This window comes from Theropithecus gelada, chromosome 7b (assembly GCF_003255815.1).
Source record: "Theropithecus gelada isolate Dixy chromosome 7b, Tgel_1.0, whole genome shotgun sequence".
Lineage (NCBI taxonomy): Eukaryota > Metazoa > Chordata > Mammalia > Primates > Cercopithecidae > Theropithecus > Theropithecus gelada.
Genome location: NC_037675.1, coordinates 68,631,470 through 68,650,221, shown reverse-complemented (window position 1 = coordinate 68,650,221; position 18,752 = coordinate 68,631,470). Strand labels below are relative to the sequence as shown.

General features: G+C 39.4%; 1 protein-coding gene across 3 annotated transcripts in view; it reads right to left on the bottom strand.

Annotated features, from left to right (window-relative positions):
* Window positions 1–18,752, bottom strand: part of MPP5 (membrane palmitoylated protein 5) — a 94,282-nt gene that overhangs the window by 58,055 nt on the left and 17,475 nt on the right. For 2 of the 3 annotated variants that reach the window (XM_025392446.1, XM_025392447.1), the window contains exon 2: window positions 5,296–5,377. The exons of the other annotated variant lie outside the window; for it this stretch is intronic. The gene's annotated coding sequence lies outside the window, so the exon portion shown is untranslated. The remainder of the gene's footprint in view (window positions 1–5,295; window positions 5,378–18,752) is intronic. 3 annotated transcript variants of the gene reach the window in all.

Here is an 18,752-nt window from a genome sequence, read left to right as displayed (position 1 = left end):
GAAGTCAAATTGTCCCTGTTTGCAGATGACATGATTGTATATTTAGAAAACCCCGTCGTCTCAGCCCAAAATCTCCTTAAGCCGATAAGCAACTTCAGCAAAGTCTCAGGATACAAAATCAATGTGCAAAAATCACAAGCATTTCCATACACCAATAACAGACAGAGAGCCAAATCATGAGTGAACTCCCATTCACAATTGCTTCAAAGAGAATAAAATATCTAAGAATCCAACTTACAAGGGATGTGAAGGACCTCTTCAAGGAGAACTACAAACCACTGCTCCACAAAATAAAAGAGGACACAAACAAATGGAAGAACATTCCATGCTCATGGCTAGGAAGAATCAATATTGTGAAAATGGCCATACTGTCCAAGGTAATTTATAGATGCAATGCCATCCCCATCAAGCTACCAATGACTTTCTTCACAGAATTGGAAAAAATTACTTTAAAGTTCATATAGAACCAAAAAAGAGCCGGCACTGCCAAGACAATCCTAAGCCAAAAGAACAAAGCTGGAGGCATCATGCTACCTGACTTCAAACTATACTACAAGGCTACAGTAACCAAAACAGCATGGTACTGGTACCAAAACAGAGACATAGACCAATGGAACAGAACAGAGCCCTCAGAAATAATACCACACATCTACAACCATCTGATCTTTGACAAACCTGACAAAAACAAGAAATGGGGAAAGGATGCCCTATTTAATAAATGGTGCTGGGAAAACTGGCTAGTCATATGTAGAAAGCTGAAACTGATCCCTTCCTTATACCTTATACAAAAATTAATTCAAGATGGATAAAAGACTTAAATGTTAGACCCAAAACCATAAAAACTCTAGAAGAAAACCTAGGCAATACCATTCAGAACATAGACATGGGCAAAGACTTCATGACTAAAACACAAAAAGCAATGGCAACAAAAGCCAAAATTGACAAATGGGATCTAATTAAACTAAAGAGCTTCTGCACAGCAAAAAAAACTACCATCAGAGTGAACAGGCAACCTACAGAATGGGAGAAAATTTTTACAATCTATCCATCTGACAAAGGGCTAACATCCAGAATCTATAAAGAATTTAAACAAATTTACAAGAAAAAATCAAACAACCCCATCAAAAAGTGGGCAAAGGATATGAACAGACACTTCTCAAAAGAAGACATTCATGCAGCCAACAGACACATGAAAAAATGCTCATCATCACTGGCCATCAGAGAAATGCAAATCAAAACCACAATGAGATACCATCTCACACCAGTTAGAATGGTGACCATTAAAAAGTCAGGAAACAACAGGTGCTGGATAGGATGTGGAGAAATAGGAACACTTTTACACTGTTGGTGGGACTGTAAACTAGTTCAGCCATTGTGGAAGACCGTGTGGCGATTCCTCAAGGATCTAAAACTAGAAATACCAACTGACCCAGTCATCCCATTACTGGGTATATACCCAAAGGATTATAAATCATGCTGCTATAAAGACACATGCACATGTATGTTGATTGCAGCACTACTCACAATAGCAAAGACTTGGAACCAACCCAAATGTCCATCAATGATAGACTGGATTAAGAAAATGTGGCACATACACACCATGGAATACTATGCAGCCATAAAAAAAGATGAGCTCATGTCCTTTGTAGGCACATGGATGAAGCTGGAAATCACCATTCTGAGCAAACCATCACAAGGACAGAAAACCAAATACTGCATGTTCTCACTCATAGGTGGGAATTCAACAATGAGAACACATGGACGCAGGGTAGGGAACATCACACACTGGGGCCTGTCGTGGGGTAGGGGAAGCGGGGAGCGGGGAGGGATAGCATTAGGAGATATACCTAATGTAAATGACGAATTAATGGGTGCAGCACACCAACATGGCACATGTATATATATGTAACAAACCTGCATGTTGTGCACATGTACCCTAGAACTTAAACTATAACAAACAAAAAAAAGAAATATCACTCCTATTGAAGCGTAGAGGGCTGACTGAAGGGTGGCAATGAGAACAGACTGAAAGCACCTATTAGAAATGGGGTCCTCAACTAGGACAGTGAGAATGAAGAAGTTGTATTCAAGAAATATGAAGGTTACAGGCCAGGCATGGTGGCTCATGCCTGTAATTCCAGCATTTGAGGAGGCTGAGGCTGTGGATCACTTGAGACTAGCAGTTTGAGACCAGCCTGGGGGCAACATGGTAAAATCCCATCTCTACAAAATCATGCAAAAAAATTAAAAAATTATCCAGGCATAGTGGCTTGTGCCTGTAGTCCCAGCTACTCGGGAGGCTGAGGCATGAGAATCACTTGAACCTGTGAGGCAGAGGTTGCAGTGAGCCAAGGTCATGCCACTGCACTCCAGCCTGGGAGACAGAGCAAGACTCTGACTCAAAAAAAAAAAAAAAAAAGCAATATGTAGGTTACAGAATCAGTAGAACTTAGTGTCTATTTCAAATAGGAGGACAAAAAGTGAATAAAAGAGGTAAAGGAGGAGGAGGAGAAGGAAGTCGTAGGAGTAGGAATAGTAGTAGTAGTAGTAACAACTACAACTACAGCTAACATTTACTGAGCACTTATGTGCCCGCCAATACTGCAAGTACTTCACATAGTATTCACTCATTTATTCCTCATTACAGCTCCAGAAGTAGATCCAAATATGCCCATTTTCTAGATGAAAAATGAGGTTGGAAGTAGGCCTTAAGGACAAGATGGAGAAATAAGAAAGGGGCCATATGAACCAAAGGTGTGAAGATGAAAGGTGTGAAGGGAAAGTACAAATAAGGCTAGTCGAACTAAAAGAGTCAAGAGAGAAGTGGAAGATATGACTAGAAAGTTTGATTGGGTCCATCTTATGAAAGGTCTTAAATATAAATCCTTAATTCTGTAGAATAAGAGAATCATCAAAGATTTCAAAAAGAGGAGTGATATGTACACAAATTTAATTATTTACCCCTGGCTAGATACTATGGTTGAGACAAAATCTTTGACCATTATTCTTTTTTTTTTTTTTTTTTTTTGAGACAGAGTCTCACTCTGTCATCCAGGCTAGAGTGCAATGGCATGATCTGAGCTCACTGCAACCTCCACCTCCCAGGTTCAAATGATTCTCCTCCCTCAGCCTTCTGAGTAGCTGAGATTTCAGGTGCCCACCACCATGCCCAGCTAATTTTTGTATTTTTAGTAGAGATGGGGCTTCACCATGTTGGCCAGGCTGGTCTCAACCTCCTGACCTCGTGATCCGCCAGCCTCGGCCTCCCAAAGTGCTGGAATTACAGGCGTGAGCCACCGCACCTGGCTGACTATTATTCTATCTATCTATCAGAATTTCCCATAAGAATCTAGAAATACCTCCAAAATTAAACTCATATTTCCCTTTAATCTCCTCCTATTCTCTTTAATCCTCTCCCTGTTTTCAATTCTAACTAATGTTACTATATCCATCCAGTCACCCAAGACAGCATGTTTAAGAGAACAGCCTCCAGAATCAGACTGCCTAGGATCTAATCTTTGCCTACTCTTTTAAGTCTGAGCTCAAATACATTGTCCTCTGGAATCCTATAATCCCTGTCACATTCTTGTTGAAGCTGGACTACTGCTATTTATATCTCTGTCTTTCTATCTCATCAGACTAGAAGCACCTTGAAGTCAGGAACCAGGCTGACCCATCTCTGGATCCATAACATTGCCCAGCAGAAGGCCAAACAACAGAAGGCTTCAGAATACGAACCTAGGCAATGTAACTCCAGAACCATCACTCTTAACCACTATCCCTGGCTTAGTAGGTAGATGACAATGAAACTAAATATGATGGAGAATACAGGAGAATCAGATAGAAGTAAAGTCAAGGGAAATTGGCCAGGATCTGTCTTGTTCACCTCTATAGCCATGATACCTGGTAAGTGGTTCGCTTAATTAAGTATATGAGGAAACCACTCCTCTGTTCAGAACTTCTGATGGCTTTCACATTACCTAGAGAATAAAGTCCAAACTCGCAAAATGAATCCAAGATTTCTAGCTCTATCTTTTACTACTCACCTGCATGAGCCTTCTGATTTACCTTCCTCATTTGTGTCTATCCCATCTTTCTGCCCAAATGACTAGTGAACTACTTTTCCGTTGATTTCTACCTTCAAGACCTCCCTCAAGTCCCTAAATCTACAAGAAATCTTTGCAGACTACCTTGTTAAATAATTACTTCACCATTTAACACTCCAAAAACTCTATAATGCTCACAAGTTAATTTAATGAAGGCAAGGAAAGATCCTTAAGTTCTTTCAGAATTAAAGAAACATTATACGGTATCCTGTAGTTTTAGCATCAAGTTTACAATTTTTAAGCAGGCACTCTACTAATACTATAGCTCATACATGTAGTCTATACACATTATAAAAGTGAAAAAGTCCTCCCAGTCCAAAGCAATTGCACTCATCCTCTCTTAAAAACAAACAAACAAACAAACAAACAAACAAAAACCGGCCTTTGACAATTCAGAAGCTGGTAAATGACTGAACTAGAGCATTACCTCATTGTGTGTAAATAACAGGCCATCTTATGAAGACAGCAGAGTTACCAGTAACTGGCCCTAATTCTTTTCTTCTCAACTTTCCAATTATAAGTTTAAAAAAAAAAGAAATAAGAAAGAAAGAAAGCTTCAAAGGACTACATTTCAAATTCTCATCAGAATCCCTGTTCCCTAATTCTAGGAAAATGAACACAAATACAAAAATCTGTACATTGTCCACAAAGCAAGAAAAATTTTCAGGCTGGCATGCCAAAGCTGTTTCAATTATAACCTCAAACTAGTAAGGGAGAAAGCGTTTTAGTTGCGGGAGAAGGGGGCAAAGGAAAGCTAAATAAGCTTCACAACAAGTGCAAATGATTGAGACTAGAGGGACTGAAATAGTCTAAAGGGTACAGTCCCACTGAAAAGGGTACCAACAAATAGAACCATCTGTTTAAGAGCTGAGAATCAAGACAGGTCAGCAGAAATCCAACTTCCTATATTATCAGTATCTTAATTTTTAGGCAGAGGAAAATGGAAGAGATATACTTCATACGCATAACCATGTTCAGTCTATACTAGTGTCCAGAACTCTAGAATTTTTTGAATTCATCCTTCCCCTCTTTCTCCAGCAAGTAATGCCCTTTGACCAGCAGCTGGGAAGTCTCATTTTAAGTGATCAGCATTCCTCTGACATTCTAAGAAGTTAAACTATTTGTTTCCATAGAAACAGCTTTGTCAGCTAACACAGGATTCAAGCCAAGAAAAGTGAAAAGAACTTACATTATGCAAACTGGAAAAACCTTTTCTACTGTCCTTTTAGTTTCTCTTCTCTGGTTTTTCACAAAACTCAGGCTTTCTTATTCTATGAAAAAGAAAAATGAGACAATTGATCAAATGTAAATGTCTGCAGTGTTTTTGAGGGGGTAAAGGAGAAAGAGAAAGACTAATTCAATATGATAACCAATTCTGTCTGCAGATAGCTAGGATTTCTCAGTAAGAAATCATAAAAATGCACCACAACCCCTGTATCTAATGGATATCAATTTAAAAATCTATGTTGTTGCATATTACTGCCCTTAGGAATATCAAATGGAAACTTTCCAATAACACATTGGAAACAGTCTGCCAATTCCTCAAAAGGCTAAACATAGAGTTACCGTATCAGCAATTCTACTCCTATGTATAAACCAACAGAAAAAAAAACATACATCTACATACACACACACACACAAAACCTTGTACAAAAATATTCATAGCAGCAGTATTTATAATAGCAAAAAAGTAGGAAAAACCCAAATGTTCAACTGATGAATTTATTAAAAGTGGTATAATCCTACATGAAACATTACTGGAAAATAAAAATGAAGTAGTGATACATGCTACAACATAGATTAACCCTGCAAACAGGATTTAAAGGAGCCAGCATCAAAGAACCTCATACTGTATGATTCTATTTATGAAATATCCAGAAGAGGCAAATATAGAGAGACAAAAAGTAGATCGGCGGTTGCCTAAAACTGGGGGTGAATGGGTGGGATAATTATGGCCAAGGCATGCAGGTTTCTCTTGGGGGATGATGCAAATTAACTGCGCTGATGGTTGTACAACTCTAAATATACTAAAATCCATTGAATTTGCACACTTGGATGTGTCAGAGGCATTTGAACCAGAGCAACTCCATCTTGAATAGGGGCTGGGTAACCTACTGGGCTGCATTCCCAGGAGGTTAGGCATTCTAAGTCACAGGATGAGACAGGAGGTCAACACAAAGTCAGGTCACAAAGGCCCTGCTGACAAAACAGGTTGAGGTAAAGAAGCCAGGCAAATCCCACCAAAACCAAGATAGCCATGAAAGTGACCTCCGGTAGTGCTCACTGCTCATTATATGCTAATTATAATGCGTTATCATGGTAAAAGACGCTCCTGCCAGTGCCATGACAGTTTAAAAATGCCACAGCAATGTGAGGAAGTTACCCTACATGATCTAAAAAGGGGAGGAATCCTCAGTTCCACGAATTGCTTACCCCCTTCCCAGAAAACTCATGAATCCACCCCTCACTCAGCATATAATCAAGAAGTAACATGTCGGTGTTCTGCCTATGGAGTAGCCATTTTTTCATTCCTTTACTGTCTTAATAAACTTGCTTTCACTTTACTCTATGGACTTGCCCCAAATTCTTTCTCATGCAAGATTCAAGAACCCTCTCTGGGATCTGGATCGGGAACCCTTTCTGGTAACAGAGGAATTGTATAGTATGAGAGTTCTACCTCAATAATGCTGTTTTAAAAATACACAATGAAATAACACTACAAACAAGAAAATGGCTAAAATTAAAAAGTGGTAATATTAAGCACTGGAAAGAATGTGAAGGAAGGGGAACCCCTATACAATGCTGATGAGAATGTAAAATTGTAGAGTCTCGCAGTTTCTTAAAAAGTTAAACATATAGTTTCCATATAACTGAGACATTCCACACAAGAGAAAGAAATAAACATATTTTTATCTGTAAAAATCACAAAGAAATATTTGTAATAAGTATGCATAGGAGCAATATTAATAATAGTCTAAAACCATACACTATCTTTCAGCTGGGAATAGATAAAAAATGGAATACAATGGATAAAATGAAATAAAATGGATAAACAAAAAATACAATAAGAAAGGACAGGCCGGGCGCGGTGGCTCAAGCCTGTAATCCCAGCACTTTGGGAGGCCGAGACGGGCGGATCACAAGGTCAGGAGATCGAGACCATCCTGGCTAACACGGCGAAACCCCGTCTCTACTAAAAACACAAAAAAATTAGCCGGGCGAGGTGGCGGCGCCTGTGGTCCCAGCTACTTGGGAGGCTGAGGCAGGAGAATGGCGGGAACCCGGGAGGCGGAGCTTGCAGTGAGCTGAGATCTGGCCACTGCACTCCAGCCTGGGCGACAGAGCGAGACTCCGTCTCAAAAAAAAAAAAAAAAAGAAAGGACAAATTACTGACATATCCAACAACACGGACAGTCTCAAAAACACAATGCCAGACACAAGAGTATGAGTCCATTTGTGCAAAATTTCTAGAAAATGCAAAACTAGTGCTACTACAAAAAGCAGTTTGGTGGTTTCCTGGAGATGGAAGCAGATGCTGACTGAAAAAGGCAAGGAGGAAATTTTTTCATGTGATAAAAACACCCTAATATTAGATTTCAGTGATAGTCTGCATGACTATATAAATTTACTAAAACTGTCCCCATAAACCCTAAATCTTATAAAATATAAATTATACCTCAATAAACCCACTTTGAAAATTCATTAAATTGAACACTTAAAATTACTGAATTTTACTGGGCACAGTGGCTCATGCCTGTAATCCCGGCACTTTGGGAGGCCAAGGTAGGTGGATTACCTGAGATCAGCAGTTCGAGACCAGCCTGGCCAACATGGTGAAACCCCATCTCTACTAATACAAAAATTAGCCAGGCGTGGTGGTGCATGCCTGTAATCCCAGCTACTTGGGAGGGTGAGGCAGGAGAATCGCTTGATTGCGCCATTGCACTCCAGCCTGGGCAACAAGAGTGAAATTCCATCTCAAAAAAAAAAAAAATTACTGAATTTTAATTGAAGTTATACCTATTCAGCTGGTTTTAAAAGAAACACAAAACCTCAAATTATACACTTAAAATGACATCTTGCTGCATGTAAATTATATCTCAAAGAAACCAAATTTATTTTTATGTATTTATTTATTTATTTGTTTGAGACAGGGTCTTGCTCTGTGAACCAGGCTGGAGTGCAGTGGCATGATCTTGGCTCACTGCAGCCTCTGCCTCCCCAGGCTCAAGTGATCCCCCGCTTCACCCTCCTGAGTAGGTGGGTACAGGAATGGGCCACCACGCCTGGCTAATTTTGTAGTTTTAGTAGAGACAGGGTTTCACCATGTTGGTCAGGCTGGTCTTGAACTCCTAGGCTCAAGTGATCTGTCCACCTCGGCCTCCCAAAATGCTGGGATTATAGGCATGAGCCACTGTGCCTGGCTAAGAAACGAAGTTTTTTAAAAAGATAACTGTATATTCCAAAAACAAGTCATATACTGACATCACATAAAAGACTATTTACTTGGTAACTGTTTAACTCCTTGTATGAATTTAAGTTTCCAACAATGAATGACCTATCTTTACAGAAGAAACTTAGCTATGTCCAAAACTAAGTAAATACAAGTCAAAACTGAAATATTTCAGCTGGGCGAGGTGACTCACGCCTATAATCCCAACACTTTGGGAGGCCAAGGCATGTGGATGGATCACTTGAGGTCAGCAGTTTGAGACCAGCCTGGCCAACATGGTGAAACCCTGTCTCTACTAAAAATACAAAAATTAGCCAGACATGGTGGCAGACACCTGTAATCCCAGCTACTCGGGAGGCTGAGGCATGAGAATTGCCTGAACCCAGGAGGCAGAGGCTGCAGTGAGCTGAGATCATGCCACTGCACTTCAGCCTGGGCAACATATTGAGACTCCTTCTCAAAAAAAGTTGAAATATTTGAGTTACTCATGCAGTGGATTAGCTCTGAAATTATTATTCAGTAAAAAAGGCACAACTTAAACAAAAATAAAGTCCCCAAGATCTAACTGAAAAACGAGTTCCCACATTACAGAACTAAAAAGACTTTTAAATAAATATATATTTCTTTAATTTTAAACATATATTCAAAATAAACTGAACTTGTTTAAGTCAATGGGCACAATACAAAAGAAGTTTTTACACCAGGGATGGCGGCTTACACTTGTAATCCCAACACTTTGGGAAATAGAGACAGGAGTATCACTGAGACCAGGAGTTTGAGACCAGCGTTGGCAACATAGTGAGACCTCGTCTCTACAAAAAAATAAATAATATTTTTACAGATTTAAAAACAAAAAGTTGTTGGTTTTTTTTTTTGAGATGGAGTCTCGCTCTGTCGCCCATGCTGGAGTGCAGTGGTGTGATCTTGGCTCACTGCAACCTCTGCCTCCCGGGTTCAAGCGATTCTCCTTCCTCAGCCTCCCAAGTAGCTGGAACTACAGACACGTGCCACCACGCCTGGCTAATTTTGTGTATTTTCAGTAGACATGGGGTTTCCCCGTGTTAGCCAGGACAGTCTCGATCTCCTGACCTCATGGTCTGCCTGCCTCGGCTTCCCAAAGTGCTGGGATTACAGGCATGAGCCACTGCAGCCGGCCAAAAAACAAAGTTTTTTAATGGACAGATAAAATCCTTTAAATTACAAGACCAAGTGCAAATGTCCTGGTTTTACTTTTTTCTTTTCTTTTCTTTTTTTTTTTTTTTTTGAGATAGAGTCTCACTCTGTAACCCAGGCTGGAGTGCAGTGGTGCAATTTTGGCTCACCCCAATCGCCACCTCCCGGGTTCAAGTGATTCTCATGCCTCAGCCTCCAGAGCATCTGGGATTACAGGTGCATGTCACTGCACCCGGTTAATTTTTGTATTTTTAGTTGAGACAGTTTTACCATGTTGGCCAGACTGGTCTTGAACTTATGATCTCAGCTGATCCGCCTGCCTTGGCCTCCCAAAGTGCTGGGATTACAGGCATGAGCCACTGTACTGGCCTTTTTATTTTTCTTTTAAATAGAGATAGGGTCTTGCTCTGTTGTCCAGGCTGGAGTGCAATGGCATAATCATAGCTCACTGTAGCCTCAAACTCCTGGCTCATGCAACCCTCTCACTTCAGCCTCCTGTGTAGCTGGAACTACAGGCACACACCACCATGTCCAGCTACTTTTTGCTTGTTTTCTTAGAGATGGGGTCTCAGTATGTTGCCCAGTCTGGTCTTGAACTCCTTGGCTCAAGAGTCCTCCCATCTCAGCCTCCCGAATCACTGAGATTATAGGCATGAGTCACCATGCCCAGGCTCTTGGTTTACTATTTAGTGGAACACCCTAACAAGTCCTATAATAAAAGGCATTTCTAAAATTCCACATAGTTCATGGTTTGAGTTTCTGATCGAACTACCTTCATTTATCATCCAGATAACTGCATTCCAAAGAAACAACTGGCATTTTCATAGCTTAAAATCTAACTGTATTTAGAATATACTATACCAGACAAAATTTGTAAGGAATGGAAGCAAAATCCCAATTTAAAAAATCTTCAAAGTAAAAACCCAATAAGATTTCAAAGGGGAATAAAGAGTAACATATATTATAACTTAAAACCACATGAATCATCTGCCCTCATGGACAGAAAAAAAAAAATATGATTCCTGACAATTCTGTTGGATATCAATAAGGCAGTATAATTAGCTTAGAAGATACATCTTTCTCAGGTGTAAACTTGAAGAGACTTACCAGCTTTTGCATTTCTGGCAAAAAGTATATATATAACACATCTGTAACTGAAAGATTTAGTTTACAAGTTCCTATTCTCAACCCATGATTCTAGGCCATACAATGGCTTTGGGATAAAAATTAAAACAAGGTAATGTAGACAAAAGAGCTGGAAGAAAACACTGTTGCATTTACAATTTACTAACCATCTACTCTAAATCTACTCTATACTGTAACCAGAGTTGACCAGGAGAAAACGTTAAGTAGAGTGGTCAATAAAGACAATGTTTTAATACCTTACACATGGCAGAATAAAGGGAAGCAGCAGAAGGAATGAAAAGTGATCACTTCAAACAATGGCTATTTTAAAGAACGATTTCCCAGGATTTGGAGACCAGGAGCCAAACAGAATTCTAAAACACTAAGTATGTCAACTGAGTCTGGGAGAATTATGGAACCTTAAAATAGGAAAATGCACAGAATAAGGTCTCTGGATTCGAGGCGGGGATAGGGATAAGAATTGGAAAAGAGACAATAAATTCTATTTTTCAATTATTGCATTTATACTGGGAGTTTTAGCAGGTTGTTAACTGCTAGACAGGACACAAAAGGGATAGGCTAGAAGGGCAAATTTATAAATAATTTACATATTCATATCTTACATCTGTAAAATGCTTTTATTTTTACAGCCTATTTCAAGTATATAACCTCATTTGATCTCTCCAATTGCCCTGAAAGGGCAAGGTCAGATATCTGTTTTCCACATATGTAGGTACTGAAAGTTAAGTCACAGCTAGAAACAATAGAACATTAACTAAAATTCAGATGAGTAAATCCTAATGTGCATCCACAGTGCTGTGTTAGTTACATGTCTGGAAGATACTATGCTGACTACATGCTTCCTTCAAAATCACAAAATTTTTTTTGCCTTTAAAATATGATCAGAGAAAATTTACCTTTTCCCTTCAACTGACTGCTTCATAAAATAAATTTTAACACAATCATTAATTTCACTGTTACATATGCTAACAGACTACAAGTTTATTGTAGTACCTGATTGTGGTAACAAGATATCTATTGCTCAAAGTACTTAGAAAACCTCAGTTTACCAAGCAGCAAAGGCAATCGAGTAAAGAAATGGTAGATATGTGTGTGAATGTTCCTACTACATAAGTAAAGTGATACCAACATTCCAGTTTCCTACAACAATATAACACATTTTATTCTCTATTCTGCATTGCTCCAATTTCATTATGTGCTGGCAAAGTGAGCCACATGTCATAACTTGACAGACTGTTTTTAATAATATTAATTTATAGCTTAAAAATGAATATCCTAAAAATATAATAGACTAACTCCTGTTACACAAATTGGCTATCCTCCTGGGGTAAAATTTAAGTATTTTCAAAATCATAACTGTAATACCTCTATAAACATACTTAAAACTAAACCAACTCCCATCAATTCTACCTCTGCATCTCACATACACTCTTAGCTTCTCCCTTCTCATGCCACTACCTTAAATTATACTATACATTATCTCTTCCATGGGTTTTTCTATGAGTGTCTTAACTTTTCTATGAGTTTCTCTCCAACCTCAGTCTTTCTAGTTGCCAATCATTTTACACAATATTGCCAGATTAACTTTCCTGAAGCACTCCTACCACCACAACAGTGTCCCTTTTCAAGTTTTGTCTTTTCTTTAAGCTATTGTTTACTGAGAATTTACCATGTACCATTCATTCACTACGCCAAGCACCTGACATACACTATCTCATTTAACCCTCACAACAGTCTCCTTGTTCAATTTTGCACCTTAACTTAGCAAAATAAATAACTTGTCCAATGTCAAAAGCTAAATGGCACAGCTAGGGCCTGGAGTCTGTTTGACTCCAGGTCATTTTAACAACTATTCTGGAGAACACCTTAGCCTGACATTCATATGGCTCCACTTGACTTAGTCCCAGATTACTTTTTCCACTTTCTTTCTCCCTCCCCTGTCTTCTGAATCAAACTACTTGCTGTTTCCCATATAAGCCCTGCAATTTCCCACTTCCTTTGGGAAGTGCCCAAATTCCCAAAGGAAGTTTACTAATTTAATAGTCAACTCTTACAGCACTTACTTTGTGTACTGCTTATATTTTGTCATTAAACTTTGACATACTGCTTATATTTTTGACATCTTGTTTCTTATACCAAGAAAAAATCCTCTCTTCAACTTTTTATCTGTTAAGATTTTCCTCTTCCATCAAGTATCCTATGAAATCTTAATTTTGCCTGCTCCCTCTCTCCTCTACAAACTACCCTTCTAGAGTACTTAATCTATGCCTTTGCTGTAGCATTTACTGTCTACCATGAAATCAGAATGTTTCTTAATTGCAAGCCCCGAGGCAGAGTGTGTAACTCATATTTGATGAGTTCGTAACATATAAAATATGTTGTGCTATATACAAATATTTTTTGAATGAAAATCTTTTTAATTTTTTTGACCAAAGAACTACTTATTGGGAGAGAGGAGGGTTGTGCCTTCTTACCATGAATGTCCTCCCATCCAAGTACTAACCAGGCCTGACCCTGCTTAGCTTCCAAGATCAGACAAGATCAGGTACAGTCAGGGTGGTATGGCCACAGAGGAATGTCCTCATTCTTAATTTTACAAATACAGTTAAATCAATATGGATTGCTGGAAGATGGAGAGCTGGCACTTAAACCCAAAATTCACCCTAAGAACGGAGTATCACTTATCAGAGAGATGCATAAGAGACTGTGTTCTGGTCATTCTTCTATTAAACTAATACTTTCCTTTAAATAAATGAGGAAGAGCAATAGTTTCTGTTTAAATCTCTCTACTGGTGACAATGTTTCCAAGACTGGAAAAACTACAAATTCTAGTAGAATGAAGAAATAATAAACAGAAAGTTAAAGTAGAAGAACCTTCAGACAAATACATTTACAAAATACATATATTCTTTATTTATTATTATTTTTCCTTAGATGGGATCTGCCTGTTACCCGGGCTGAAGTGCAGTAGCACAATCATAGCTCACAGCAGCCTCAAACTCCGGGGCTCAAGCAATCCTCCTGCTTCAGTCTCCCAAGCAGCTGGGACTACAGGTGCATGCCACCATGTCTGGCTAATTTTATTTTTTGTATAGATGGAGTCTTCCTATGTTGCCCAGGCTGGTCTCAAATTCCTGGGCAAAGGGATCCTCCTGCCTCAGCCTCTCAGGGCGCTAGGATTAGGCATAAGTCGGCATGCATGCAAGCATTCATTTATTTATTTAGAGACAGTCTTTCTCTGTTGCCCAAGCTGGAGTGTAGTGGCTCAATCTTGGCTCACTGAAACCTCAGCCTCCTGAGTTCAAGCAATTCTCCTGCCTCAGCCTCCTGAGTAACTGGGATTACAGGCGCCCGGCACCACACCTTTTTATATTTTTAGTAGAGATGGGGTTTCACCATGTTGGCCAGGCTGGTCTCAAAGTCCTAACCTCAAGTGATCCGTCCGCCTTGGCCTCCCAAAGTGCTGGGATTACAGATGTGAGCCACTGTGCCTGGCTAATTTTAACATTGTCATAAATGGTACCCTGGATGTTCTATGTATGTATATACAACATATACATATGCCCTATTTCTATACATGTATACCCTGTTTCTGTTTGCTATATTTTAATTTTTACTTTAGCCCAAAGTGAATGAAAGTAAAAAATAATAACACTCTTTTTAAGAGTTCAAGACCAGCCTGGGCAAGATAGTGAGACCCCACTTCTACATAAAGTACAAAATATAGGCAGTTGTGGTGGTGTGTGCCTGTAGTCCCAGCTACTTGGGAGCCTTAGGCAGGAGGCTCTGAGAGCCCTGTACAGTGCTATTTATGTTCATATCAGAAACTCAATACCTGCTGCATTAATTTTCTTTTTTAAGACAAGGTCTCACTTTGTCACCTAGGCTGGAGTGCAGTGGCACAATTTGGCTCACTGCAACCTCGACCTCCCAGGTTTAAGCAATCCTCCTGCCTCAAACCCCCAAGCAGCTGGGACTACAGGCACCCACTGCCACAGCCAGCTAAGTTTTTGTATTTGTGGTAGAGATGGGGTTTCATCACGTTGCCCAGACTGGTCTCGAACTCCTGAGCTCATGTGATCCACTCGCCTTGGGCTCCCAAAGTGCTAGAATTACAGGTGTGAGCCACAGCACCTGGCCTATTATCAAATTTTTATGGATGAGTACCTTATCTTCTCAACTAGACTGCAAATATTCTACAGACTTCCAATCTACTGGTAGTGGCTCTGGGAACCCTGCACACTATCCTGCTATCTACGTATGCTCATATTAGAAACTCAGTATGTGCTGCATTAAATTTGAATATTTAAAAGCTAGATAAGACAGGAAGAGAAAAACCACACCTACCTATTGCCAAACATTTAATAACTCGAGAGAGATTTTTCCCAAATTCTTTAATGATAATCAGGATGAAATAGTTAAGAAATGATGCAAATAATCACTACCTTGGTGACAGCAATATTTTTACACACTCCATATAAGGGGCCCCTAATATACAACTTTTGTGTTGCATAGGTGTTGTACGTATAGTAGTGTAACACAAAATTATGTGTGTATAATTTTTTTAAAAAAGCAAACAGTTCCATAAAACCTACTATGAAGAACAATTCAATGTCTCACATGAGTTCTGCCTAGAGACCACTTTTAACTCTTTGTTTCTTAAACTTACCTTCATATTTCTAGTAACGTGTACAGAAATAGGATGTATGTTATATATACATACATATATACATATATAAAATACGTGTGTATATTCTATATATACATACATGCTATTTCTTTTGGTTTTCTTTTCAGTTATCTGCTGACCATTTATTATGGAAGATGAATATTTAGCTCTCTCTCATAGTACATTTCCCTCTCCCTACAAGTTGTGTCTCACTTTTTATTTAAATCACTAATATATCCTGTGAAAGTAAAGTAAGTATCAGGACCCCAAAATCACTAAGCCAAGGGAAAAGTCAAGCTGGGAACTATGTCAGACAAACCTGTCTCCTGGTTTTTTCCTAAATAAGATAGCTACAAGGATAAAAAGCTACATACCTCCCTCAACATTTGCCCACAAGGAAATTCCTTGTGGATAAAGGATAAACAGAACTCAGTCATCCGTCTGAGGTTCACCTGAGACAAATGTGTATCTGCTTCCTCTACCCTACTGTTTATGTAAAAACGCAGATTCACTGGGCCAGACTAAACCATGTATTCAGTGAAAGACTGATCAAGGACTTGAAAGAATGCAACCATTTGTCTCTTATCTACTTATTACCCACACTAACTCTTATCAACTGGAAGCCCCCGCCTCAAGTTGTTCCGCCTTCCTGGATCAAACCATGTCTCATGTCTCCCTAAAACGTATTAAAAAAAAGTTGTGCCCCAATCACCTTAGGCACCTGTCGTCAGGACCTCCTGAGGCTGTGTCACAGGTGCATCCTTAGCCTTGGCAAAATAAACTTTCTAAATCGACTGAGACCTGTCAGATATCTTGGGTTCACAATCCGCACATTCTTTGGGTAAAAGAATCAATATATTTTTAAATGTATACATTCAAACAAATCAGGTAACCTATCAGTTTCAAGAGTGTGTGTGTGTGTGTGTGTCAATAGTTTCTGGAACCCTTCATTCTCCTACTCTACGTTAGATTTTTTTCTTTCTGCCCACATCCACTCATCATCCTTCTCCATCTGCTCCATGTCCTAGAAGGCTGACTCTATAGACTGCATTACCTATATTCTCTTGTCCTCCGGCTTCCAGTCGATGCAAATTAACCACTGGGGAAGAAGGAAAGATTGGATGGGTTCTGTATTCTTTCAGCTTCCTCTTATTGTTTAGCATAGGTTATGTTCCTCTAAGGTCACAATTCACATCAGGTGGCCCCACTTATACAGCTACAGCTCTGGTAAATTCCAGTATCAACTCCCTCTTGCTCCCTCAGTCCTAGGTTTAGTGGGCTTCTTGCTGTTAAGCCTTGGGGTGCTTCACCATCCCTTGTTAATTCACTTATCCCCGCCCACTTGAGAGCAGGCCTTTCATTAAACTCTCTTACATTACCGGGGATGATTTTGCCATTGTTTCCTGCATAGAATCTGACAGAACCATGTTCCAACTAAACTCTCTAAATGTGTAGCACTTACAGCCATCATCATTCCTTCATCCTGACCCTGGAAAATTCCCCTCACCTCTCTCCTCTTTCTTCATCTACTCCCCTCTTCCTGGGAGTCCTCCAATAGCTTCCTGAGAAAGGGTACAAGGAGGTAAATTTTCTGATACCTTGATTTACTTGGCACCAGGGCAGATTACATCCGCTTTGAGGACCACATATTCTTTTGCTTCTTTGCCTCCAACCTAAATTTCTCACAGCTTCTTCTGGTTCTGCCTTTTTGTTGTTCTCCCCAAGGAAATATTTACAGTAAGAGTGACCCTGTTCTTCCAGTTAGAGTAGGGGGAAAAACACCACAGCATAAATACATAAAAATTGCTACTTTGGTATAAGGGATTTTTTTGTCTTTTTGGTATAAGGTTATGTGTATCTGTGTAAGTGAACAATGATATCCGGTGTTGGGAACGACACAGAAAAACAGACATTGTGGACTGCTGCCTCTATAAAACAGTACAATGTTTTTGAAGGGTAATTTTGCATTATCTACCAAAATTTAAAAATAAACCTTTGGGCTGGGTGCGGTGGCTCATGCCTGTAATCCTAGCACTTTGAGAGGCCAAGGCGGGTGAATCAGCTGAGGTCAGAAGTTTGAGATTAGCCTGGCCAACATGGTGAAACCTCGTCTCTACTGAAAATACAAAAATTAGCTGGGTGTGGTGGTGGGTGCCTGTAATCTTAGCTGCTCGGGAGGCAGAGGCAAGAGAACTGCTGGAACCCGGGAGATGGAAGGTGCAGTGAGCTGAGATTGTGCCATTGCACTCCAGCCCGGGCCAACAACAGCAAGACTCTGTCTCAAAAACAAACAAACAAACAAACAAACAAATATTTGATTTATCTATCCCTCTTCCAGAAATTTATCCTACACTATGTATTTCTATAAGGATGTCCACTGTCACATTATTTGTATGGGTAGAGTATCCCAAATCTAAATATCCAAAATTCAGAATGCTCCAAACTCCAAAAGTACAGTATGGGGGTGCCTAAATGCCCATCAGTAGAAAAACTGAATTGTAGTAAAATCCATATAATGGAATACTGTGAAGCTGTTAAGAGTTACACTGTCAAACAAGAAAGATACTAGCCACACGTCGATAGTGAGCACTTGAAATGTGGCTAGAGTAACTGAATTTTAAGTTTTATTTAATTTTAATTAATTTAAATTTAAAAACCTACTTGATCCATTATTAGAAAACTTGTACATATTTTTGGAACAATTTGGGTATGTGAAACTACTTTTTCAGCTGTAAACTTAATAAAATCTAAATACAGTTCAAGTATTTCTAATGAAAATTTATTCTAATTGAGACACATCATGAGTATAAAATATATAATGAATTTCAAAGATTCAGTATTTAAAAAAAGATGTAGGCCAGGCCGGTGGCTCACGCCTGTAATCCCAGCATTTTGGGAGGCTGAAGCAGGCAGATCATTTAAGGTCAGGAGTTCGAGATCAGCTTGGCCAACATGGTGAAACCCTGTCTGTACTAAAATACAAAATTTAGTCAGGTGTGGTGGTGCATGCCTGTAATCCCAGCTACTTGGGAAGCTGAGGCACGAGAATCGCTTGAATCTGGGAGGCAAATGTTGCAATGAGCCAAGATCATACCACTGCATTTCAGCCTGGGCAACAGAGCAAGACTCCATCTCAAAAAACAAACACAAAAGAAAACAAGAAAAAAGGATGTAAAGTATCTCATTTATTTATATTTACTACATG